Genomic DNA, 26,554 nt, shown 5'->3' on the forward strand with positions numbered 1-26,554 from the left:
TTTACATAAATGCCCTATTTCAAGGTGAGGAAGTGTCTTTCTATTCTTTGTTTTCTAAGTTTGTAATCAAGAAAGGAGCTATATTTTGTCAAATATCTTTTATCATGAATTGTAAAGATCATGTTTTCCCCTTTCATTCTGTTAATGTGGTGCATTAAATATGTTATTATGTTGAACCACCTTTACACACCTGGGATAATTCCTACAAAATCATGGTGTCTAATTATTTTTTTTTCCTTTTTTATAACTCTTTTAAAGTACTGTTTGCTTGTATTTTGTTGAGGATTTCTGCATTTATGTATTCATTAGAAATAATGGTCTGTAATTTTCTTCTCATGGGATATCTTTACTGGATTTGGTTTTAGGATGATGATGGAATGTATTAATTTACTTTCTTATGTTGACCCTCTTTAATTTTTTGGAAGAGTTTCAGCAGGTTTGGAATTAAGTATTCTTGGATGTTTAGGAAAATTCTACTGTGAAGTCATATGGTTTTAGTCTTTTCTTTGTTGGGAGGTTTTCAATTGCTGATTCAATCTCTTCACTAGTTAAAGTTTATTGAACTATTTATTCCATTTCCTCCTGTGGTAGTTTCTGTGTTTCCAGGAATTTCTCGATGTCACCTAGAGAATACAATTTTGTAATGTTTCCATATAGGAAAATTAATTCTAAATATATCAAAGACCTAAATAAATGCTAAAAACACAAAACTCTGAGAAGACAACATAAGGTAAAACCTTCAGGGCCTTTTATTAGGCAAAAGACAAGACTACAGAAAGGTAGAAAATACTGCAAGTAATATATCTAATAAGCACTTCATATCCAAAATTTATTAAGAATCCCTAGAATGTAACAAGCAGACAACAGCCTAATTAAACAACATGAAAAGGATTTGAATACACATTTTTGCAAAGATTTTCAAATGACCAATACTCATATAAAAAGATGGTCAAAATCATAAGCCTCTAAGAAAATGAAAATCAAAACCTCAATGAGATACCACTTCACACCTACTAGGATGGCTATTTTTTATTGGAAAAAAAAAAGAATATGAAAAGCAAGGATATGAAGAAATAGGAACCCGTGTACATCAGTGGTGGGAATGTAAAATAGTGCAGACCTTGTGGAAACCAATGTGGTATTTCCTTATGAAATTAAATAAGATAGCAGTATGTTATGCAATTTCATTTCTACATATATAACCCAAAGACCTCAAAAGAGGGATTAAGTGGATATGTGGGGAAATGATGTGGTTCAACCAATTGGTTCCTATCTACCATATAGGAGGTCCAGGTTTTGATGCCCAGGATCTCCTGGTGAGGGCAAGCTGGCCCACACAGTGAGATGGTCCACACAGGGTTCCAGCCCACAGGGGAATGCCAGCCAACATGGAGAACTGGTGCAGCAAGATGATGCAACAAGAGAAACAGAGGAGAGAAAATGAGAAGACATTGCAGAACAGGGAGCTGAGGTGGTATAAGAGAGTAACAGCCTCTCTCCTACTCTGGAAGGTCCCAGGATTGGTTCCCAGAACCACCTAATGAGAATACAAGCGGACACAGAAGAACACACAGCAAATGGACACAGAGAGCAGACAATGAGGGGAAAGAGGTCGGGGAGGGGGGAGAAATAAGAAAAATAAATCTTAAAAAAAAAAAGAATATTTACACACCATTGTTCATAGCAATAGGAAGTTACTGAAAATGTCTACAGTGACTTTATCCTTTATATGTGACCATTTCCAACTATAAACCTACCATTGTAATGGTTACTCTAGAGAAGTCTTACCTTTGTATATGAACATTTCTATTGATAGGGTGACCACTCCACCTTCCTCTGGTTGATAGCCATATGAAAAATCATGTAACTGATTTTTAGTATTCCCCTCTCCTGGATGTCTTGATCTCTGATAATGGTTTTACCTTTGTGATTCACAGACCACCACCCCCACACCTACCCCCATCCTTTGCAGCCCTTAATGTTTATTAATGAAAGAACCGGTTCAAACTCCACCCCAATTACTCATTGGCATCCTGGTGTTTTAAATAGAGAATTTCTGCAAATCTGGAGACAGTTTTGGCCACGAAGCTACTGTGTTCCATTGTTTGTGCAATTAAATGAACACTTCCTCTCTGAGTGACTGGTGTCTTTTAAATCCAGGAACTGAATTTAAAGATATACCAGGAGAAAAGAATCTGCTTTGACAGGAATCACTTTATACTGCTTATAGGAAGTAAAATTGTTCAGCCACTTTGGACTGGAGTTCGGGAGAATCTTTGAAAGTTTAACATATATGTACCACCCAAAACAGCAATTCCATGCACAGGTTTCTACCCCTAGACAGAGAAATAAAACCCATCAAAAGACTTCAGGATGCTTACAGTAACATGACATATAACACCAAAAAAAAAAAAAAAAATTTCTAATCTAGTAAATGGTTAAATAAAAAGTTGCTATATATACATGAGAATATTACTCAGCTATAAAAAGCATTTATTATTATATATAACAATGAAATTTAACATCAAAAACATGTTAAGTAGAAGAATATAGGTATAAAAGACTAAATGTTTTATCATACCATTTGTATGAAATTCCTTGAAAAGTAAAACTGTAGAGATGGATGGCAGATTAGTGTTGCCTCAGCTAGGGATATTGGTAAGAACTGACTGAAGAGAACAAGGGAACATTTAGGGGTTAGGGAAATATTCTAAAACTAGTTTGTTGATGGATATTCAACTGTATCCAATGTCAAAATATAACTTTATTCATTGAAAGTGGGTAAATTTAATAGTTTGGAAATTATCCTTAATAAACTAAGCAAAAAAAAAAAAAAAGGATCATGCCATTCATCAATTCAAAGCACTCCTACAGTTTTCCTTTTTTAAGAGTAAAATCCAATGTCTGTATAGTGACTCACATGGCTAAACAAATTCTACAGTCGTGTCCTCATTAGTACAGTGGTGAGTATCCCCATCTGTCAAATCCTACATATCACATTACTACCCAAACCTTCAGTTTTCTCAGATTACTCCTGGTTTATACTATTTAGTTAAGTGGCTTTCTTGTTTCTCCTCAAATCAGCTGAGGACCCACTGCTCCTTAGTTATCCCAATGATCTTCATTGGTTTGTCAGCAACTCTTTGAAGTATTTAATCAAATGTCAGCACCTCAGTGAAGCCTTTCCTGATCTTGCTCTTTGTTATGATAACTCTTGAATGTTCAGTGTCCAGAACTCTGTACCTCTCGTCTCTGACAAGTTTTGACTGTATTTCAAGAAAAAACGTAAAGTTATCAGATATGTATGGCAGGGGATGGATAAAAGGATTGAAAAGTAACTGCTAAGCATTAGGGGGTTTTCTTTTGGGAGTAATGAAAATGCAAAACATTTACGGTAGTGATGAATACACAATTCTGTGATTACACCATCTTATTCCTCCATAAAAATTAATAAAATTAATCTTAGTTTTAGGGAAAACAAAATCTATGTAGCAGCATAACACACTGAACCGTAAGCTAAATCATGAACTAATATATTATGAAAAAGTGTTTTCATCAATTGTAACAAATGTACCACACAAATACAAGTTGTGATAATTAATAATACGGTGCTATTTGGAAATCCTATATGTTACACATGATTTTTCACAATTACTTGAATTTAAAAAAATACTTAATCTACTTTTTACTAAATGACCTACAACAACACTGTTTAGAATGTGTTCCAGCAAGAAGCTACATATTTCCTCTATGGTTGAATAATAAAGTCTCTACATGTAATATGCTAGAATTTTAACCATCTGAGTCTTCAATTCCACTCTGGGCACTCACTATGGAAATAAACCCAAAAAATACAGAAGAACAACTGCATAAAAATGACACATCATAGTGTAATATACAGAAGTAAAAGGTTTAAAAACAAAGTAACAATGGAGCAAATATATCATATATCTGATAAAAAGGACATTCATGAAATTCTAGACTCTAAACTAAATGCTCACATTTCATACTCTTAACTTCACTAGCCTCATTTTATCTTTCCTTTCTCCTTCCAAATTCCCTCAATTTTCTGAGACTAATATCATGGCCCCCCTAATTACTCAGCATTCTCATACTTACACTATTCCTTGTAATTAACGGTAACTGAAACTTTATTAGTTTTTCACCTATTAGCATGAATCCATAACACTCAGCATCTGGTAAATAGGGAATTGTGAATATATAAGTATTTCAGATTATCTGACATATTATATAAGTATATTAATTTTATAGTGAGTAAACACATAGTAACACTTAAAACTCTCATATAATTATGAATTGTTTAAAATAGTTTTATAGATAAAATCAGTTCCTAATTTTTTTCTTATTCCTCCAAAATGTACACATATCACAGGAAGAAATATTCTATGAGAAACTAACAAAACAGCTAGTGTTGGTGTTACCTGAATGGAATTAGATAGCTGTTTTCTCCATGGCTCCTCTGTACTGCTGGTCAAGTTTGTGCAGTTATGGGTAGATTGAGTGTGTTTCGCTGTAGGTAAGGCACATTTCCATCACTTCCATTTCCTTTTATACAATTACTGCCTATCAAAATAATTTCTGAACTCCCTAGCATTTTGGATGTGCTGCAAGGAACACAGCCTGCAGGAAAAGGTCCATTGGACAAAGGCTGCCCAGGACAAGCAGGGCGAACTCCAGGGTGAGAGATGCTAGGCTCTCTGGTCACAGCAGCATGTGGCTGCTGGCCTGAGATAGAGTTTGGAGGCAGTGATGAGTCAGTTATTGGCCCATCAGGAATTCCAGTAGATTGTAAGTAAGCAACTCCTGTTTGTCTCATGTTCAAAAACAAGAAATAAAACCTGCTTGTGTGACTTCAAAAATATATAACCAATTTCTTTCCAATTTTATTCTACATTTAATTACTCTATGTTAAAAAATATATACACTGTGAAAACAAGAAATTATGTTCATTTTTAGCTATCACACTTGTAGAGTAGAGCAGAAATCTGTTTAATTTTATAATCAAAGGAAAGACCATTTATTAACAACATAATAAAAAAAGAAAATAACTGAAAATTAAAAATAATGAATCAGAAATTTATAAATCCTTTTCTCACTATCTAATGAGGGATTTCTAAATTCCATTCAATTGTACATACTTGCCAAAGCCTTTAATCCAACAAACCTTAAAATGTTTCCTCCTAAATTTGGGATATTTAATTATGAAGTAAATAAAAATTCTAACTGCTTACAATGCATATCAAATATTACATAAAACATAGTAGTGCCCCAGGTTTTTTGTACTAAATTAATTTATGACAATTTTCTCTAAAAAGCTCTGTCCACTATTATTTTAAAATGTTCTGATTAAAGAATTCTACAGAATGCTGTCAGAAGGTAAAATGAATCATTAACATACAGGGATAAATTTTAGAATATAAATGCTATACACACTTGGTGTTGCTGCATTAAGACAAACTAACTTTTTAACTGTCCCAGCATCAGTTTCTGTGCTGGATTTAAATTATCTCTATTCACACGCAGCTGTTTCAAATGCTAGAGAAAGAAAAGAAGAATATTATGAAACAAATCTAATGAATATCATGTTATAAAACAAACCCTTATTGATAAAACTCAGAACTTTTCTGGTCAAAGATAGTAATGTCTGACCAATAATTTTCCATGTCTTTTCTGAAGTCTGAGAAAAGTAGGAAAAAATGAAAAAATTCACCACCTGAACAAGGGTGCACTGTGAAGTTTGAATTTCTAATCTTCACATAGAAAGAGATTTAAGTGTTAAGTGCTTAAGGCAGAATTGTTTATAATACTGACAATGGAAATGATGTGGATGACCCATAACAGAATTCTCACCAAATAATGGATGCATTAATATACATACTGAGTCTGTATAATGTATAGACATAATAAAAGCAGAAATGCTCTACATAGACATGGGAAGGTCTCACAGCTACATTCTTGAGGAAAAAACAAAGTCCTATCCTATACACTCATAAGGCATTTTACCTTTCATTTATAGAAGAAAGTCAAAAAGGAATATATGAGGGAAAAAGGTCATATATGTTTATGCATGCACAAAATACCTCTGGAAAAAAATAAGGAACTAAGAAGACTAGGTGTATTTGGCAAAGGGAAATATGTGGCTAAGAGAAGGAACTTTAAAGAGGTTCTACCTTATATATCCTCTACTTTCTAATAGTTCTTAATAACACATGAATATATTACTTCTTTATGAAATACAAAACACAACAAGCATAATTTCTGACACTGGAAAATGGAGGCTCATTTTAATTATGTATACACTTACTTAATTTACTGCCATTCAAATTTTAATAATTAATACTGAAAGAATTAAAGTGCCTCTACTGCTTTAACATAGAAATAGAAAACTCAGAATAATATCCTTACCTGTAATTTCTGTGGTGTCAGACACCACAAATGAACTTGTTGCTGTTCTGGAGCATGTGAAACAATATGGCCACTACTCCAGGTATCAGAAATATTCTAAAGAAAAATTATTTAAAAAATTAAAGACTATTTGGCTAAATCCTCATAATAAAAGTAATGACTAGTGGGAAATCAAATGACTATGAATTGAGTATATATATTTAATATTCACTTGGGTAAAAAGGATTTATTATTTTAAATAAGTAATAGGATAATACACATAATCAATTTGGAAAATTGTACATTTAAAACATGTATTGATTCCTTAAACTACCCAAAAAGGTTCATACCTAAACCATTACCAATGTATCTAAGGAGGCTGTCCATTAACTCCAACATTCATTTTATTTCATTGTTATAAATTATAGTGAAAAGTATGTTAGGATTATAAAATCAGGAAGATAAATAATTATTTGATAAACTTATCCCCTACTTTATTTATTTAATAGAATGCTAAGATTCCGGGATAGAAAACCTTTTAAAAAAGAAGCAAGTTAGTTTAAAATCTTTTCACTCCCTAATGTCCACAAATTTAAAGCACAGGACAGGTTGTCTACTACACTATCTACTATCTAGTACATAACCTCAGGAGTGTTGGAGCTTCTTTATTGACTGGAATTTTTTAGTTTTTCTAAAGTGCACCTATACCTTTGTTGGACTAAATGTTCTTTTCCTCTTGACAGGACTGCACAGGACATCTACTTGGCTAGAAGTCATCATGTGTACTGGCAAGGAGTGCTGTGAAATTGGCGCATGATTGAGGCCTAATACAGGTTCAGTATTTGGATGATGAGGTTTAAAATCCTAAGAATCACAGGGGAAGACAAAAACCTGGTTCTGGATATTCTTAATTCATTCCTTTAAACTTGTGACACTTATAAGCTGCATACTTTTCAAAGGGATGTGGACATAAGTGATTGTAAATATTGAAAATCAAAATCAAAGGAATCACCAATGGAAGAATGTTATCTACTTAGAAAACCACATTTTGCTTTGTTTTTTAATTAACCCCTAAAATATTTTTATTGAAACCTTAATTTCAAATGCATGAGAATAAAAAAGGTTTTAAACTTGTATTCAAATTTCCTCCCATATTGGAGGGAATTTTATTTTGAATTCATTATCTCTTCACTTAAATAAAAGATTTTCTAGACTTAGTAAAGTAGGTTGACCACTAGAGAATGAAAAAAACCCTTAAAGCTGGGCACCTACAGAACTTATTATGTCACTTCTCACCTGCTGTACTGTGTTCAAGGCACCCTGCCTGGAGGAAAGCTTTGTGGGGATTGGTAGGCTCCATACCTCCTCTATACTAGGAAGTAATTTTGTTTATATTGTGGAAGGTTACACAACTGACCCTAGGAAAATTTATGTAAAAAGCAAATTAATACAAGCCCATTTGAGTAAGAGCAAGTGAACTAAATCTCCGTCAAGAATCTAGCTGCTTATTTTGTTCAAAAAGAAACAGATTCTAATTTTGGGACTTTGAGAAAGATGATAGTATAAAGACCAGGCAGAATATACTTTGTGAATATGAGAACAAAGCTGAACTCTTTTACAGAGTTCTCACAGGCATCTTCACACAATTTCAAGCACAAGTAACAAATTGTGTTTGTTTCTTTAAAATGTGTTCCTGAGTGTGATGGAACACTCAGATGTGATCTTTATTCACAAGCCTATCTGGTAACTTTTACCAGACTGTGGTTGGTGCTGGGGTTTAGTGTATACTCAGGGGACCTGAATCTCTCAACTGTCCATGTGATAGCCAGGCCCTGAACCTCAACAGACTTGCAACTCCTACCATCTGGTTTAATGAACTTACTCCAGCCGCCTAAAAGGAAGTGAAGAAAGTCAACCACCACATCAGGGAGCCAAGAGTGCCTACAACTGCAAGCAGGAGAACTGCACCCATCATCCATGTGGAATCTAACCCCCTCTTGATTATAGAGGTGGAGCGGACATAAACATCCCAGGGTCCACAGAATGGAAGAACAGAGTATGCATTAGAGTAGACTTACTGTTATTCTATTCTGGAACTATTGTGATTAGTAATGGAAGAAAATGTAGCATTGATGTGGAGAAAGCAACCATGGTAGCCACTATGGGTAGGGAGAGGGAAGAAGAGATATCATGTGGGGGCATTTTCAGGACTTGGAATTGTCCTGGGTGGTACTGCAGGGGCAGTTGCTGGACATTGTAGGTCCTGCCATGGCCCCTGGGTGGACCGGGTGAGAGTGTAAACTACAATGTAAACCATTGCATTCACCAAATGCAATGAATGTGCCATGATAATGAAAGAGGTTGTTGATGTGGGAGGGCTGGGGTAAGTGGGGTGGAGGTTATACGGGGACCTCATATTTTTTTAATGTAACATTAAAATAAGTAAATAAAAGAAAAAAGAACAAAATTATCACAACTTAAAAAGTAAACAATGTACAGACAAATTAAGTAAATTCTTACCCAGCAAAAATGTAAATGTGGAAAAATGTATTTTAAAAAAATACCATATCTTATTTAAAATATAAAAATAAAATAATACCACAAACTATTACAAAATAAGAAAACAAGTTATTGAAATAAAAGCACAGCTAAACAAATATTCCAGCCACCCTCCTCCTGACTGTGTATCATGGAGAAAAATGTGTCTTTTAAAATAAGCTATTTTAAAATAATACCTGTAAATATTTAAATCTTCCTGCAAGGGCAAAGCTATTATGACAATATTTGCTTCTACTTGCATTTAAATGGCATTTAATGGCATCCTGAGGTTGGCTGCAGAATGCATACAGAATGCTGAGATCCATCCAGGCTGCAGAATGCCCATAATCTAATTGTACAGCACAAATAGGTGCCTGTAGGGCATCCATAGGCTGGTTTTGCTGCTGATACAGTACAGTGGAAAGAGAAATGAAGAATAGCTGACTAAATATGACTACTTGATTTTATATTACAAATTATATAGTATTATCAGTGAATATTCCTTGTCTATCAACTAAACTTCTTAAATAGACTTACCCTATTGAACACCAGGTATCTACACTTGCTTCTGATTGATCAATAGATTGCCTGCAAGATATGAAGTCATCTTGAACCTTTCTAAAACTTGAATAGCAATTTGGTATGATGAAAACAGTCTAGAAACAGAGTGGTAAAAGTTACATAAAATTGTTGACGTACTTATTACCTAAGGGTTGACCAATGAAAAATGGTTAATATAAGTTTTACATATTTTACACAATGAAAAATAAGTAAAATTTATTTTAAGAAAAGAGGGAGAGATTTAAGATAGACACCTTGATAAGCAAAAACTAGAGGAGATCAGCCATATACAAAGTGCAGATGAATATGTACGTTGAAAGGCAAAGATATTACACAATAAAATTAAGCCACATGAAGAAATGGAGATTTCAGATTTCCTGTAGGGTAACAACATGGGTATATGTAAATACCAGGTTGATAGTATTTTTTGGTTTGTAACTTCACTTTTTTTTCCTAAATGAATTAAAAAGTAAATATATGACTGTAAGGTAAGTCATAATGTATAAAAACATGTGCCTTGTGATAATAACTTCATAAAGGTGGGGGAATTGAGAGGTACAGAAACACTGCATAAATTATTGAAATTAAGGCGGTATCTAAACAAGTGTTTGTTAAAAGGTTTAGGATGTTAAATTTAAGCCCATAGTAACTACATAAATTATATACATTTAGAGCAACAGAATTGAGAGAATGGGTGCTAGGGATGAGAGTCAGGGGTAATGGTGAGTTAACACACAGGGATTCAGGATGTCCATCAGGGAAGAAGGGGAAGTTTTAGGAATGAAAGGGTGAGGCTTTAGCAATACTGCAAATGTGATTAATCCCACTGAATGGTATGCTTGGGAGTGGCTGAGATAGGAACATTTATATTATATGTATGTTCTCACAATAAAAGAAAAGGAAACAGCAACTAAAGAGACAATGACAATTAAGTGCAAAACTTGATCCTAGATGGAAACTAAGAAAGGAGGAGGAAAGGTTCCAAAGAACATTATTGGGACAAATGAAATCAGTGGCATATAAAGATTGTAAAGTCCTAATGAAAGAAATTGTTGATGTTGGAAGAGTGGGGGATGTGGGGAGTAGGTATATGGGAATTTCTTACATTTTTTAATGTAACATTTTGTGTGATCTATATCTCTTTTAAAAAAATAAATTAAAAATTTAAAAAACCCTGTAAAGTTTATATCGATGTTAAATTACTTCAACTTGATTAAATGCACTTGGATGGTTACATAATTGAAGATATTTGTTCCATATGAGAGTATTATATCTTCAAGGAGCATAATGTACACAATCCATTCTCAAATGTTTAGAAAATGGACGGATGGATGGATGGATGGATAAATAGATATAGCACTTGTGGCAAAACGTCAAAAGAAATAGCAAAGTTGGAAATATGTTCAAATTGGATAGGTGTTTGGGAGCTGAGGCAACTTCCGGGGAATTTAAAATTCACCTTAATAACTTGTACAATGGAACTTGGGAGATTAAATCTAATTTTCTCATTTAATAGGTTAATGAAAATTAAGATATCAACTGGTTTATATGGAAAATCAATAATTACACAAATAGTCTGTGGTAAACTCATAACTTGAATCCAAATCTTAGCTCTCAGGCACTGATCTTTCCACCATACCAAAATACAATCTGATGGTAATAAAACACATAATCTATCAGCTTCATCTACATTATATATGCAGGTATACAAGCAGAAAAAAATAATAATAGTGATATCTGAGAAGACTGAAACTTTAGGATTCTTACTTCAATACTCCAAGTAAGGAAAGGCCAAGTTATTTTGGATTGCAAAAATCTATTATTACATGAACTTTCCAGGCAAACCCATTTTCTCAATTTAAGATTTCAAGTAGAACTGTGGCTGAGATATATGCTTAATGCACGTATTTCCACAGTAAGGTGCAAAACTGGTAATCACAATTAAAAAACAAGTTTCTTCAAGCTACTAACAGTCTTCTGGCTATAAAGAAATCAATTCTCTTTTCTTTTATGTAAATATATTAAGAAATGATAGAAATCAGAGTGAATGTAATTATTTAATAGAAAAATCATACAAGTGATTTCTGAAAGGACAAAGATTTTTTAGAAACCAGCAATTCTAGTAGGATGAAAACAAAATTTAATGAGGAAAGTAAGAAATGACTCACTAAAAGCAATTCATCCTATTAGAAAGTACAAACAAAGCTGGTATCAATTTTACCTCCCAGAAATCTTATTTATTTATTTATTTATTTATTTATTTATTTATTTAGATATCAGATTGAACCTGACCCTGAGACCTCATATGTGGGAAGCCAGCACTCTGCTAGTGAGCCGCATCAGCTCTCCTAGGTTGTTGGGTTTTTTTCCGGTTATTTTTTGCTTGTTGTTTTCTTTCTTTCTTTCTTTCTTTTTTTAGGCACTAGCAACTAAACTCAGTATCTTCCACATGGAAAGCTCAACCACTTGCCTAATATCCACTCCTGAAATCTTTTGTTTTAATGTACTTAAAATATTGAGTCACTGGCCAGATTATACTACATAACATTTTAGACTGAAAATCAACTCTCAAGCAGAAATAAACAAAGGCACACACAGTATCTAGTAAGTATCACCTTCCAAGGAAGTAACAAGATTGGCCAGAATTAAGCTCTGTCTCCAGAGACCTTTGCAGATATTGAATAGCATTGCTTTCCTTAGTGACTTTGTCTCCTAGTAGATCTATGATGCATCAAATCTAAAATAAAAACATTAAAAGCAATTATCCCTGATACAAATATTGTTCTAGTTTTAAGAATATGAAGCAGTAAAATTAAAATATTTCAGTGAATTTATTAATTTAGCTTGAATTACAAAGCCAAAATTGGAAACTATCAAAGTTATAGGAAAGTGCCCAAATTTTTGCTTAATAAATACTTACAATTCTGGCTATACTACATGGTCAATCAAAAGACTGGATGATGTAGTAGTATATATGAAACCATCAAATTAAATAAGAAGCAATATTTCAGTTGTGAATAAATTAAATTTCACCTCTAATTATATAGGATATATAAAATAAATATCCCTTATTTCTATTTTTAAAATGGTAGCTATGCTACAGAAAACATGGATTATGAAACTATATATTAGTAAGACAACAATACATTTGTATTCTTCCTTGCTCTTCCTTTAATTCTCTTGTTACTATTAATAAGAAAAAGACCTGATGAAACTGAGACCTAAAGGGAAATGTTTGTGTCATTGGCAAACAGCCAAGGAGGCTCAATATACAAATAAAATCAAGTAGGAAAGTATACTTATGTTCATCAAAGAATGTAGTTATAAAAGCACCAAAAGCTTCCTTTTATATGCTCTGAAATATAGTTTATAGTCTAATATAATGGATATTCAGACACAGATGATACCAAAATCATTCAATCTATTTCTTTAGTTTCAAAGGTATGTGCATTTTTCTTATGACACATTTTTTTCAGTAAAGCAGGAATTCATAAATACTTAAAAGAATAATTTGCATTAAAATTTTATTAGAATGAATGACCTGTCTATTCTACAGTCAACACTTCATTTCCTTAACTAACAATGAACATACAAATGTTTCTAGTGTCCTAATAAACATTTCTAGAGGTTTAATTGAAAAAAAACTTAAGATATTCCTCCATTTCATATCATAATACTTACATCAAAATCATTCATTTGATATACATTAATATGAAGAAAAAGGAATATTCTTAACTGTTTTTGAAAGTACAAACAACATATATACATTATGAAAACATTCATAATTCCATAATTGGTTAAAAATTATGAATGAACTACTAGCTCATGTAACATTTAAAAAAAAACAATAAAAAAGAAAAAAACTGAAAAAAGAAAATATAAAAAGCACTCAACAAAAACAACAAGGCACCCAAATATTAAATATCTCCAAGACAGCTAAGCAACAAAATAAACAGTTGGGAATATGAGTACTAACGTCTGACAGATAAAGAGAGAATTCTTACGGCTAGCATTCCTCCTTTATCTTACATTTGAGAACAAACTGCTTTGAAAAGCTACAGTGTTAGATATTTTGTAATTTATAGTCGTGTTTCCTATAATTTACATTTCAACAAACTATGAAAAAAATTTAACACCCACACAAAGGCTATGTGAATAATTTTAGTACCTCTAGCTTCCAAGCATGGTAAGCTCAAGGAAGTACTTTAATTCCTCCTGTGGTCAAGTGTTGGGGGATAAATTTGGGAATTTCAAAGGATTTGCTGTAGGAAGCATTGTAGATGGATATTTGATGGGTTCAGATTAATTACACCAACAATGGATAAAGAATGGAAAAACATAACACATAAATCACACATTTGACATGCATGTTATGTTAGAGACAAAGAAAATAGCAAAATATGTCAACTATAAACATTAAAAAAAGATTTCTAATGAAAATTGCCTTTGAAGGAGAAGGGTAAATAAATATTGTTCATCAGAAGAGAAACCTCCTCACATTAATGTATAATTAAAAGTAAATTTTATATACCTAACTGTTATAATACCATAGCTTTTACTTGTGAAGGAAGGTTTTCTGTCATCAAAAGTTGTTATAGGCTTCCACTGCAGAATGATATTTCCTTTAAAGATTAGAAAGAAAAGAAGGAATTGGAGAAAAACAAAATGCTTAAATCTTTACACAAAAACCAACAAATTCATGGCCATGATTTAGTGAAACAATGAAGTCAAATAAAACAAATGAATATTATTTCAAAGAACTAGCTAGTAAATTTGGATTATCATAATAATGATCATCAAAGTTTCAAGCACTAAAAAAACATAACTGATAGTAAAAGTGCTCATTTTAATTTATCACTGGATATTTCTTTAACTCTAATCAGGCATGGGTAATAGGCCATGTTTCAGATATCTATCAGCTAATAAAACACAATGAGCACAAGGTATCATCAGAATATGACATTTTAATAAGTTGCTATATCCTATTGTTACAAAAGAAATAATTTAATTTGCATCCTATTTTATAATATTCAGAAAACTATGTATTCTTTATACAAATACTTAATTGGTCCAGAACCCTTTCAAAAAAAATTATTATAACACATGCCATGACAGCTTACAAAATTTAATGAAGGTACAAAAATAGTTAAAATTAAAATTGGGAAAAAAGGCAGTTTTGTGGAATAAAATATTCTAGGAAATTATTTATAAACTTTTATGAGTTTAAAATGTTGTATTTCCCACAGATATGGTCTAAGAATGTTCTTTTAAGGTTACAAGGAAATCTCGAAATGATTCCATTTATCCACAATTCTTCCTCAACAAAAAATGCTACTAAGACTAAAAATCACTACTGCAACAGCAAAAGTTTAAGATGTATACTCCAAAACAAAGGAAAAGCTAATAAAAGCAAACCTGGTAAATGTTATCTTTAAATTATACTTGGCAAAGTGTGGGAAGATGAAGTCAAACTAACAAGCTGAGCTCAAAGCTCGCATGAAAACAATAAAGAAAGCCCAAAGCTGTCTGCAGGAAATGTTTTGGTGCTCAGCAGGCCAGGACAGCATTACACAACTCCCAAAAAGGTGAGAGACAGAGACAAAGAAGCCACAACATCAAAAATGAGCTACTAAGCCCCCATGGTGACTGGAAAGGGATCCCCTCCTCTATCTCCAAGTTATAAACTGGGGTAAAATCCATGGCTTACCACAGCTGACTGAGAGAAGAGACGTCTTTCTTTCTGTCAGGAGTTTCAAAGGAAAAAGAAAGGGGAATAGAGGTGCTTTTCTTCAGAGTTTGGAGAGTTTGCCTGCTTTGAATCTCCACACAGAAAATCCCAGACTGAAACACCTCCTTGGAGAGGTGCATTCACGTGCACCATCTCCTGGATGGTCTGGAAATTGCATGAACAAATCTGTTCTCAGTTCACTCTGTATTCTAACCCGAGGAGAAAATCTGAACACCACTAGTGAGTGTGTGGTCTGATTCTGATAACTTAAATTGTGCAATTATAAAGACAGAGTTGAGCCAAATATCAAAGAGCTGTGGGGAAAAATACATAGGCAAAATAGAGAAATTGACCATAAGAGTAAATTCACCAACATTTTCAGTTGCTTAGACATTGGCAAGACATTACAAGCCATACTAGGAAACAGGAAAAGATGGCCCAAGATAAAGAACTAGCCATTTGGAAACTTCAGCTGTGCTGTCAACTTTTGAAAAGCTATCCCAATTGTACATGGTGAGTTGGGATTATACATAAATTAACAAGCATATTGATGCAGAAATGTTAAATTTAATCTTTTTCCATTGTAATGTACTGTATTAAATATGTTTGGTCTTATCTACATGGGTTTTATTATAGAAACTAATAAAGTATTCTTTAAATTCTGTGGGGTGGCGGGGGGAGGGGGCGTGTTGTGGGGAACTAACCAAATACCCTGAGCCGATATAGGAGTTAAGACAATTAATCACTGATAATCACACAACCCTTAAATCAGTTCAAAGAATTTAAAGAAAATACCACTAATGAAATAAATAATATTAAAACACTGGTGAGCACAGACACTGGGTGAACATAAAGAACAATTTGAAAGCCAACACAGAAAGGTAACCAGCTTATGGGAATGAAAGGAAGACATAATGGATGACAATAAAAATACATTAGAGACATGTAAGAGCAGACTTGAACTCCTCAAAGACAGAATTAGTAATTCCAAGACAGGACATCTCAAATGGAAGAGACAGGAGAAGAGAAAGAGAATGGAAAAAATAGAACAGAGTCCCAGAAAACTGAATGACAAAGCTAAACTCTGAAATATTTACATTACTGGTGTTGCAGAAGAAGAGAATTTGGGAAAGGGGCAGAAAGAATATTTGAGGAAATAATGACCAAAACTTCCCAATCTTTACAAAAGACAAAAATATCAGTATCCAAGAAGGGCAATGCACCCCAAACAGAATAAATCCAAACAGACCTACCATGAGACACCAACTATTCAAAATGTCAAATATTAGAGATAAAAAGAGGGTTGTGAAAGCAGCAAGAATAAAAACAAAGCATCACATACAAGGAAAAGTCAGTAAGATTAATTGCTGACTTATCATCAGAAACCATGGAGCTTAGAGGAAAGTGGTAAGATGTATTTAAGGTACTGAAAAAGAAAAATTGCCAGCCAAGAACTCTGTATCTGGCAAAACTGTCCTTCAAAAGTTAGAGACACTTATCACTAGTGATTAGGGAAATGTCAATCAAAACTATAATGAAATATCATTTCATACCTATTTGACTGTCTGTTCTTAAGTAGTCAGAAAACTGTAAATGTTGGAGATGATGTGGAGAGCTAGGAACACTTCTACACTGTTGGTGGGAATGTAGAATGGTACAGCCACTGTGGAGGAATGTTTGGCTCCTCCTAAGGTAGCTGAATATAGACTTGCCATGGGATCCAGCCGTGTTATTACTAGGGATATACTGGGAAGAACTGAGAGCAAAGACACTAACAGGCATCACAGCAGCATTATTCACAATTGCCAAAATTTGGAAACAACCCAGGTGTCCTTCAACTGATGAGTGGATAAACAAATTGCGATGTATACACAGGGTGGAATATTATGAAATGGTAAGAAGAGATGAAGCTGTGAAGCTCATGACAACATGGATGAAACAGGAGGACATTATGTTAAGTGAAGAAAGCCAGATATAGAAGGAAAAATACTATATGATTGCACTATTATGAAATAAATGTACTGTGTAAACTCACAGAGTTAATTACAGTATAGGTCACCAGAAAATAGGAGGGTAGAGAATGGAAAGCTGAGGTTTACTGTGCAGAACTGGTAAAAAGGTTGTTTGAAAATTGTTGGAAATGAATAGAAATGGTGAAAGTACCATGATGTTTGTAACTAGCAGTGCTCTTGTATGGGTATGACAGTTGTTGAAAGGAAAAGTCTAAGGTCATGTATATTACTAGAAGGAAAGCTAAAAATTATCACATAGGACTGTACAGTAAAGTAAATTATCACGTAAAACACAAATATGGGGAATATTGCATATATAAAACTCTTTTTTACAAAATATAAATAAAAACATACTAGAGATAAGGAAAATGAATAGCAGCTACGGAGGGCAGGCAAGACATAGAGAGATTGAGAGGTGAGTTTTTTTTTAATTGGAATAAATGAAAGTGCTCTGGGAATGATTGGGGTGATGAATGCACAAATATATGATTAAACCAGATACCACTGATTGCACTCTTTGGATGGATTTATACTTTATTAATATGTAACAATAAAATTGTTTTGATTAAAAAACTTACTTGACAAAACAAAGACTTAAAGTGGCTTGTACACTATCACTAGTACCTAAGCTATTATAGCTGCATGAACCACAGGCAGATCAGTTAAACCATGATTCCACTTCACTGACAAAGCAAATGCTTTACTGTTTTTCCCTCAATATTTCTGTAATAACTAAGAGATGAGTTAATTATTGTATAATGTATGAGATAGAGGTCCTCTTTTGTTTTCCTTTGGATATGGATATTCAGATCGCCCAACACAATTTTTAAAACAGACTGTTATGATTGACCTGGGTTGGCTTAGCCTTATCAAAATTCTTTTGACCATAGATGAATGGGTCTGTTTCTGATCCATCAATTCTGTTCTATTGGTTTGTCTATTTTTATGCAAATACAACATTTTTACCACTGTAGCTTTTAGGATGTTTCTGGCTACTCAAGGCCCCTTACCATTCCAAATAAATTTGATATTTGGGTTTTCCTTTTCCATTTCTTTAAATAAGGATGTTGGAATTTTTATCATGATTGCGTTGAATTTGTATACCATTTGGGTAGAATTTAAATCTCAGTGATAATTAATCTTCCAATCAATGAACACAGAGTATTCATCAATGTATTTAGATCTACTTTGATTGCTTTTAGTAATGCATTATGATTTTCTAAGTAAATGCTTTATGTCCTTCTTTAAGTTATTCCTAAATATTTGATTCTTTTGGTCACTATTGTAAACACAGTTTTTTACCCTGACTTCCTCCCCAAAATGCTCTTTACTAGTGTACAATATTACAGATTTTTTAATGTTAATATTCCTTATTTTTAAAGGAGCTTTAGATTATGTAAATGTTACATCATCAGAAATACAAGGGATTCCCATATATTCCACTTCCAGCCCTTTCACATTTTCCCCCATTACCAACATTTTTCCATTGGTGTTAATTTGTTACACCCTACAGATTTTTATATGTTATCTTCCATCCTCCTGAGCCCGTTTCTAGAAGTTTTATTGTAGATTTCTCATGACTGTATCATTAGTGAAGAGTAAAAGTTTTATTTCTTCTTCAATTTTCATGCCTTTTATTTCTTTTTCTTGCTCTACTTGTTCAGCTGTGGGTTTTTCATGCATGCTCTTTATCATGTTGAGAAAATATCCTTCAATTCTTATCTTTAAAGGTATATTTATCAAGCAAGAATGCTGTCTTTTGTCAAACACTTCTTTGGCTTTAACCAAGACTATCATGGGAATTTTCTCCTTTGATTTATTAAAGTGGTATGTTATGGTGATTAATTTTCTTGTGATGAACCACCCTTTCATGTCTGGTACAAAACCCATTTGATCAGGATGACTAATTCTTTTAATGTGCTGTTGGGCTTGTTTAGAGAGCATTTTATTGATTTCTGCCTCATTATTTATTAGGGATAGAGGTCAGTAATTTGGTTTTTGCACAGTGTCTTTATCTAACTTTGGTATTAGATTATGTTGGCTTTAAGAATGATTTTGGTAGCATTCCTTCCTTATCAATTTTTGGAAGTGTTTGAGTAAGACTGATATTAAATGTTCTTAGAGTGCTTGGTAGAATTCATCTGTGAAGCCCTCTGGTAATGGACTTTTCATTTTGGGTAGTTGGGTGATGACTATTTCAATATCTTTACTTGGGCCTGGTTTGCTGAGGTCTTCTATTTCTTCTAGGGCCAGTACAGGCTGTTTGTATTTTCCTAGAAAAATTTCCATTTCATTTACATTGTCTATTTTGTTGGTGTATAGCAGTTTATAGTATTCTTTTATGATCTCTTTTATTTCTGTGGGGTCAATAGTAATGTCCCCATTTTCATTTCAAATTTGACTTTTCACCATCTCTCTTTTCTTGTCAGTCTAGCTAAGGGCTTATCAATTTTCTTGAAAAACCAACTTTTAGGCTTGTTAATTCTATTGATTTTATTCTCAGTTTTATTTCTTCTCTGCTCTTTGTTATTTCATTCCTTCTGCTTTGTGAATAGTTTGCTATTCTTCACCTAGTTGCTCTCAATGTGTAGTTAGGTCCCTGATTTCAACTCTTTTATTTTTAATGTAAGCACTGAGGGCTATAAATTTCCCTCTCAGAACTGCATTTGCTGCATTCCATAGGTTCTGCTATGTTGTATTCTCATTTTCATTCATCTCAAAATATTTTATTTCTTTCACAATTTCTTCTTTGACCAACTGATTAAGAGTGCATTGTTTAACTTCCATATATTTGTGAATTTTCCTTTTTGCTGCCTATAGTTGATTTCCAACTTTATTCCATTACAATCAGACAAAGAACTTTGTATAAATACTGTTAAGTTTATTTAGATCTGCTTTATGAGTCAATATATGGTCTATCCTGGAGAGAGAACAATGAGCACTTGAGAAGAAGGCATATCCTGCTCTTTGGGGATGCAATGTTGTGTACATATCTATTGGTTTTAGTCCATTTATCATACCATTCAAGCTCTCTATTTCTTTACTGATCCTTTGTCCAAATGTTCTATCCAATGCTGAGAGTGATGTATTGAGACCTCAGTTAGAGGTTTTTCATGGTTACTAGGTCATAATGCTGTGGCTCCATTCTGATCGACTGAGCAAACTGCCTACCTGTGGAAGGTACCATATCTCTCCCCAGGAATGAGCCATATCACAGTGGGAATGGAGTAGATAAAGGCCCTCATTACTTTTGGGCCATCAAACCTTCCTGCATTCCAAGAAAATCCTACCTCCTAGTCCAACACACCACCAAGCCATACACAAGAATTCACTTTTACAGCCCTTTATTGACCCAAGACTGTACTCTGGACACTAATCCCCTCCCTATGAACTAATGTTTCCTTACCTTTTGATGTACTGTAAAAATTCACATCAGTATCTTCCATGAGGGGAACTGAAGTCTCTCTTCAGATACCCACCACGCTCTAAGTCTCTAGCCTATTGGCAAACTCCCCTTAGGAGTCTCGTAGGAATCAGAAACTGTGCTTACTGCTGGTCCACATGACCACAGTATAGCTAAGAGCAGCCTCTGCATAGAATCCTGAATTCTATTTAAATCACTGTAAAAAAAGAAAACAGATAAATCTGAGGCCCAGGAACCTCATGTCATGTCTCCTTAAAGAAATGAGGACATAAACCTTAAACTTCTCAGTTTAAAACCTAGATTGATATTAATGGCAAAAAGTTACTTCATAGCAATGAAACCTGCCTAAAATTCTCCTCGATGTACATATTCAAGGGGTAATAATAACAAGTTACCTTAATTCCATTGGGTAGCTTCAGTTTTCATTTTAAAAATGGAAAAAATAATTTGCTTCTACTGCTAAAGTAAAATAAAATCTTCCTAGTAAAAGTGTAGGAGTAAAAAGCAAAGTAATAAAAAGTTAAGTTCATTTGATATGTAACACATTGCACTGGAAATGTTTAAGGTATACAAAAATCAAGAGATAGACTTCAGCATTGTCAAACTCTCTTGTACATTCAAACCAGGCCTTGAATACATTGCAGGTTCCCTCTCTATATGAGTTATTCACTAGATTGGTCACTGACCCCTCAAACAAGAAAGATATTTACTATATCTCTGGTTGTGCTTCTGAAGTTGATGAAAACTATGTTGCAGTTTCAAACTCCTGAAGCAGCCAATGGGGGCTCAATATAGCAAAACGTGCCATGGATACCACCTCCAAACTTGCACTGTTTCATAGTGTCAAAGAATGCTATGTATCAGGCCAGTAAAATACTGAAATTACCTTCTTAGTTTCTCTCTAGGATCAACAATATTGTGGCTTGCTCACTGTGTGAAAGACATATCAAGTGAAGCCATAGTTAACCAGAGTTCTGCAAGTAGAGCTTAATTGCAAATTGGCATTATGGCCGGCTCCTGTGGAGAGATAACATGTAAGGTATTGCCAATCTGAAACTTGAATTTATTAATTGGAGTTCAAAGAGAAACTTATGCATTTAGTAGTACATTAATTAGCATTAAGTATTGTACCTGTATCCTGTTCTAAATATATGCCTGATGATTACAGTGTTATCTTTTCTATTAGATCCTGTGCAGAGGGACATTAAACATGTTAAAAGTCCTGGTAAACATCATTTTCTAAGTAACTAATGAATGTGCTTAGCCCAGGTCTCCCTCATAGCCCTTATTCAAGTTAATGGAATATTCAGCTTGGTGCACTAATCCTGAATGAAATCATCGGTCCAGGAAAGTGCCAGCTCACCAAAAGCACCTTGTGGAATGTACAAGTGCCAGTCATTGGATGGCCTGACATGCCTCTTTGAGAACAAAAGCTAAATAGTGTCTGTATCAAAATCAGCTGTTTCCACTAACTCTAGCTCAAAGTCTACTGCTAGGGGAGAACAAACCAAACATCCCTTAAAAATCCTTGCCTGTTTTCTTTTGAAAAAGGCAGTGTCCCTTCTCATCCCTCTCTTAACTGCTTTAGGCATAACTGCCACTGTTGAAAATTGGGGTTGGCAATCTATACAAAATCTAATGATCTATTTCAATTACTCCCTAGAAATAACTAACAGCATAAATGAAACCAGTCATGCCTTAAAAGCTCTAAAACAGCAAGCAAACTCTCTTGCAGCTATGGTGATGCAAAATCATAGGACACTTAAAATGCTAACTGCAGCACAGGGAAGGGTTTGTCCTTTCCTTAAGGAAAAATGCAATCTCTATGTAAATTACTCTAAAATAGTCCCAAACAGTATTCAAAACCTGGAAAATAAACCCAAGGATGTCAGGGAAATGCAGCCTTTATAAACACCTGGCCTTTTCTACTCCTGTGGTCCGGTGTCCTCTCAGTAGGACCACATATGCTCAAAATTCTAATTAAGTTTATTTTTCCCAGGATCAACATCTTGTTAGCCATATGGGGACTTCATCCATCTTCATACAGGATACCAGATTCGTCTTCCTCCAGTCAAGATAGAGAAGCAGGAGAGTTCTACACCTTGTCAGGTAGGGTCTGTGAGCCCCTAATCAGCAGGAAGTAGCTACAGAAGAAAGAACATCTTCCTTCAGCAAAACTCTCTGAGGGGGGGAATGAAGCAGGCTGGTAAGATAGGGAATTAATAGATAGAACTGGAACCTGGCAAAGAGTCCACGTGGACATCAGTAACCCCCAAGATGGCTGCTGGAAGACCCCCACCCCCAAGACTCTGTTATCCAGAACAAAGACTTCCTTGGTGCAACCTTATTCAGCACTTCTGCAAGTGCAGTATGTTGATTTGTGAGTTAACCTTTCCCTGCACAGGTGGTTCAACATGATTTCCCTCTGTTACCTGAGAGTGCTAGAAAAGAGTCATCCTGCTAATGTAATAGTAATTGAATCCTGCCAATTATGCCATAATTTTCTGCTAGATAAAAGCTTTCTATATAGATATATGAGTAGAGAGAGAGAGATTGATATAATTATTCAATTAACTCAAGCATAAGAAAGACATGCATGACATTTATTTATTTATTTATAAACTTTGGTTAATATTTGGGAGCATATAAAATAGGGAAAGGATTGTCTACAAACAGGGGTCCAACTGCTACATCATAATCCTTTATGATGTAGATATGAGCTCACCAAATTGGGGACCCACTGACATACCTGGCTCTCCAGGGGACACACCAACATACCTGGCCCACCTCTGGCCAGAGTCCCAAATGGATGAAAAATAAATTTGTATATACATATCTAGTTTAATAAGTTTATCTTGACAATTAGATTGAGAGACAAGAATTCCACAATCAGTGAAAAGATGAAATCATCATTGAAGAGACTCACAAAATAAGAGAGAAATAGAAGAGTCTTAATAAAAACTCCCCAACATCTATCTCAGGCTGGGAAGCCCCAAGTCAGCAGCCAAAACCAGAGTCTTGAGTGAAAGCAACACCTGTGCAGAGCACCCTCTGCCAGGGTGGACTTCACTGTCCTGACCAGGGCCTGTCCCTTTCATTTGGCTCATAATCAATGAAATTGATACGATAGATGCCAACTTGAGGGGGCTGCGTCAGTTCCCAAGGAAGTGTCCAGCTTTCCCAGGAAGGAACACAAAACTCCCTGGGCAGTACTTCCCAAGGTTCACGTGTTAATTCCTGAGAAAGTGTCCAGCCTTCCCAGGGAGGACCATAATCCTCCCTGGGCACTACTTTGCAAGGTCTGTGCACCAGTCCCCAAGAAAGTGTCCAGCCTTCCCAGGTAAGACCACAATACTCCCTGGGCACTACTTTGCAAGGTCTGTGTGCCAGTCCCCAAGAAAGTGTCCAGCCTTCCCAGGGAAGACCACAATACTCCCTGGGCACTACTTTGCAAGGTCTATGTGCCAGTCCTCAAGAAAGTGCCCAGCCTTCCAAGGGAGGACCACAATTCTCCCTGGATACTACTTTGCAAGGTCTATGTGCCAGTTCTCAAGAAAGTGTCCAGCCTTCCAAGGGAGGACCATAATTCTCCCTGGGCACTACTTTGCAAGGTCTATGTGCCAGTCCTCAAGAAAGTGTCCAGCTTTCCCAGGGAAGACCACAATTCTCCCTGGGCACTACTTTGCAAGGTCTATGTGCCAGTCCTCAAGAAAGTGTCCAGCCTTCCCAGGGAAGACCACAATATTCCCTGGAGTGCACCCTATCTGTTATTTGTCAGAAAACACATTTGGCAATGTGCTCACTGTTCTAGTTCTCATTAATCCCTCTGAAATATGAAAAGTACCGACCAGTGAGGCACTGGGGTCCTGATTAACAAAGCCTTCTGCGTGATTTTTCACTTCTAGGTTTACTCATTAAAATTTTTCCACGTACTGGGGGGTGAGTTCAAAGAATTCACAGACAAACAAAAACTGACAGAATATCTTACTAAAGGACAAGAAATACAAAAGATACTAAAGAGAGTTCTGCAGTCAGAAAGGGAAAAAAAAAAAAAAAAAACCAAACAAACATGGACCAGAGACTTGGAGAAGAGTTTAAAAATGAAGATTAGGAAGTATAAATTAAAGTGTATCTGCTAACGGACTCCAAAAGCACATTAAAAAGAATCACACATCACAAGTGGGTTTTATCCAAGGTATGTAAGGGCAGTTCAACACATGACAATCATTTAGTGTATTTAACCACACTGAAAATTTGATGAAAAAGAAACATATGATCCTCTCAATTGATGTAGAAAAGGCATTTGACAAAATATAACACACTTCCTTGATGAAAACACTCCAAAAGATAGGGATAAAAAGAAGCTTTCTCAATAAAGGAAAGGGCTTGTAGGAAAAACCTACAACTAGTATTGTACTCTACGTAGAAAGACTGAAAGCTTTCCTACCATGATCAGGAACAAGGCAAGGATGCCCACTCTCACCATTATTATTGAATTGTGTGCTAGAAAATTGAATGGGAGCAATTAGGCTAGATAAGAAATAAAAAGGCACAAATATAGGAAAGAGAGAAGTAAAACTTTCACTATTCCCTTGCGATATGATCATATACTTAGAGAATCCTTAAAAATCCACAACAAAGCTTCTAGAATTAATAGATGAGTTCAATAAAGTGGTGGGATATAAGATTAATATGCAAAAATCAATAGCTGTTCTATATGCTTCTGAAATGCAATCTGAGGCAGAAATCAGAAAAAAAATCCATTTTTAATAATGGCTAAAAGAATCAAATCTTGAGGATTAAAGTTATCCAAGTACATAAAGAACCTGTATTCAGAAAATTACAAAACTTTGCTACAAGAAACTGAAGACTAAAATAAATGGAAGGACATTCCATATTCATGGACTAGAATCTAAATATTGTTAAGATGATAATTCTATCCAAACTGATTTAGAGAGCCATGCAATTCCAATCAAAATCTTAATAATCCTTTTTGCATAAATCAAAATTCCAATAATCTAATTTATTTGGAAGAGTAAAGGGCCCCAAATAGCCAAAATAACTTTTAAAAGAAGGTATGAGCCATCTGCCATAAATTCCAGTATTAAAAAATGAAGAATATTATAAAGCTTTGTCTTTGACATTTTGTCTTTCATCTCTGGAGTTCAGTGCCATGTCAGTGGATCCTACTTTGGAATTCATGTGCCTGAGTTTGATGGCATTGGATTCCAACATGTCCTTTCTACACATGCCTCTTCTGATACTTTTACTGAACCTGTGGTTGTTGCTAGGGTTGTTGAATACTCAGGAGACTTGAATCTCTGAATTGCCCATATGCCAGCTGGGCCCTGAGCCTCTGGGCAACTCCTCTGGTTTGTTGGACATTCCCAGGTCAGCTAACAGGCAGGTGAAGATGGTCAACCACCATACCAGGGAACCGAGCGTGCCTACAACTGCAAGCAGAATTGCAATCAACATCGATGTGGAATCTAAGCCCCCTCTCAATATAGAGGTGGAGTGGACATTACCAACCCAGTTTCCACAGGACAGTGGAATAAAATATGGATTAGAGTTGACTTATTGATATTGTGCTATGGGACTATTGTGACCGGCAATGGATGAAATTGTAGTATTGATGTGGAGAAAGTGGCCACAATAGTTGCTGAGAGCAGGGAGAAGGAAGAGGAGTTGTAATATGGGGGCATTTTTGGGACTTGGAGTCATCTTAAATGATATTGTGGAACAGATGCTGGACATTACACATCCTGCTATAATCCACTGAATGTCCTGGGTGAGAGTACAATCTATAATGTAAACCACTTTACATGTGGAGCAGCAGTGCTCCAAAATGTATTCAACAAATGCAGTGAATGTGCCATGATGATC

General features: G+C 34.7%; 1 pseudogene; it reads right to left on the reverse strand.

Moving 5' to 3' along the window:
- Positions 1–26,554, reverse strand: part of LOC139438620 (lysine-specific demethylase 6A-like) — a 65,808-nt pseudogene that overhangs the window by 31,788 nt on the left and 7,466 nt on the right.

This window comes from Dasypus novemcinctus (assembly GCF_030445035.2).
Source record: "Dasypus novemcinctus isolate mDasNov1 chromosome Y unlocalized genomic scaffold, mDasNov1.1.hap2 SUPER_Y_unloc_3, whole genome shotgun sequence".
NCBI lineage: Eukaryota > Metazoa > Chordata > Mammalia > Cingulata > Dasypodidae > Dasypus > Dasypus novemcinctus.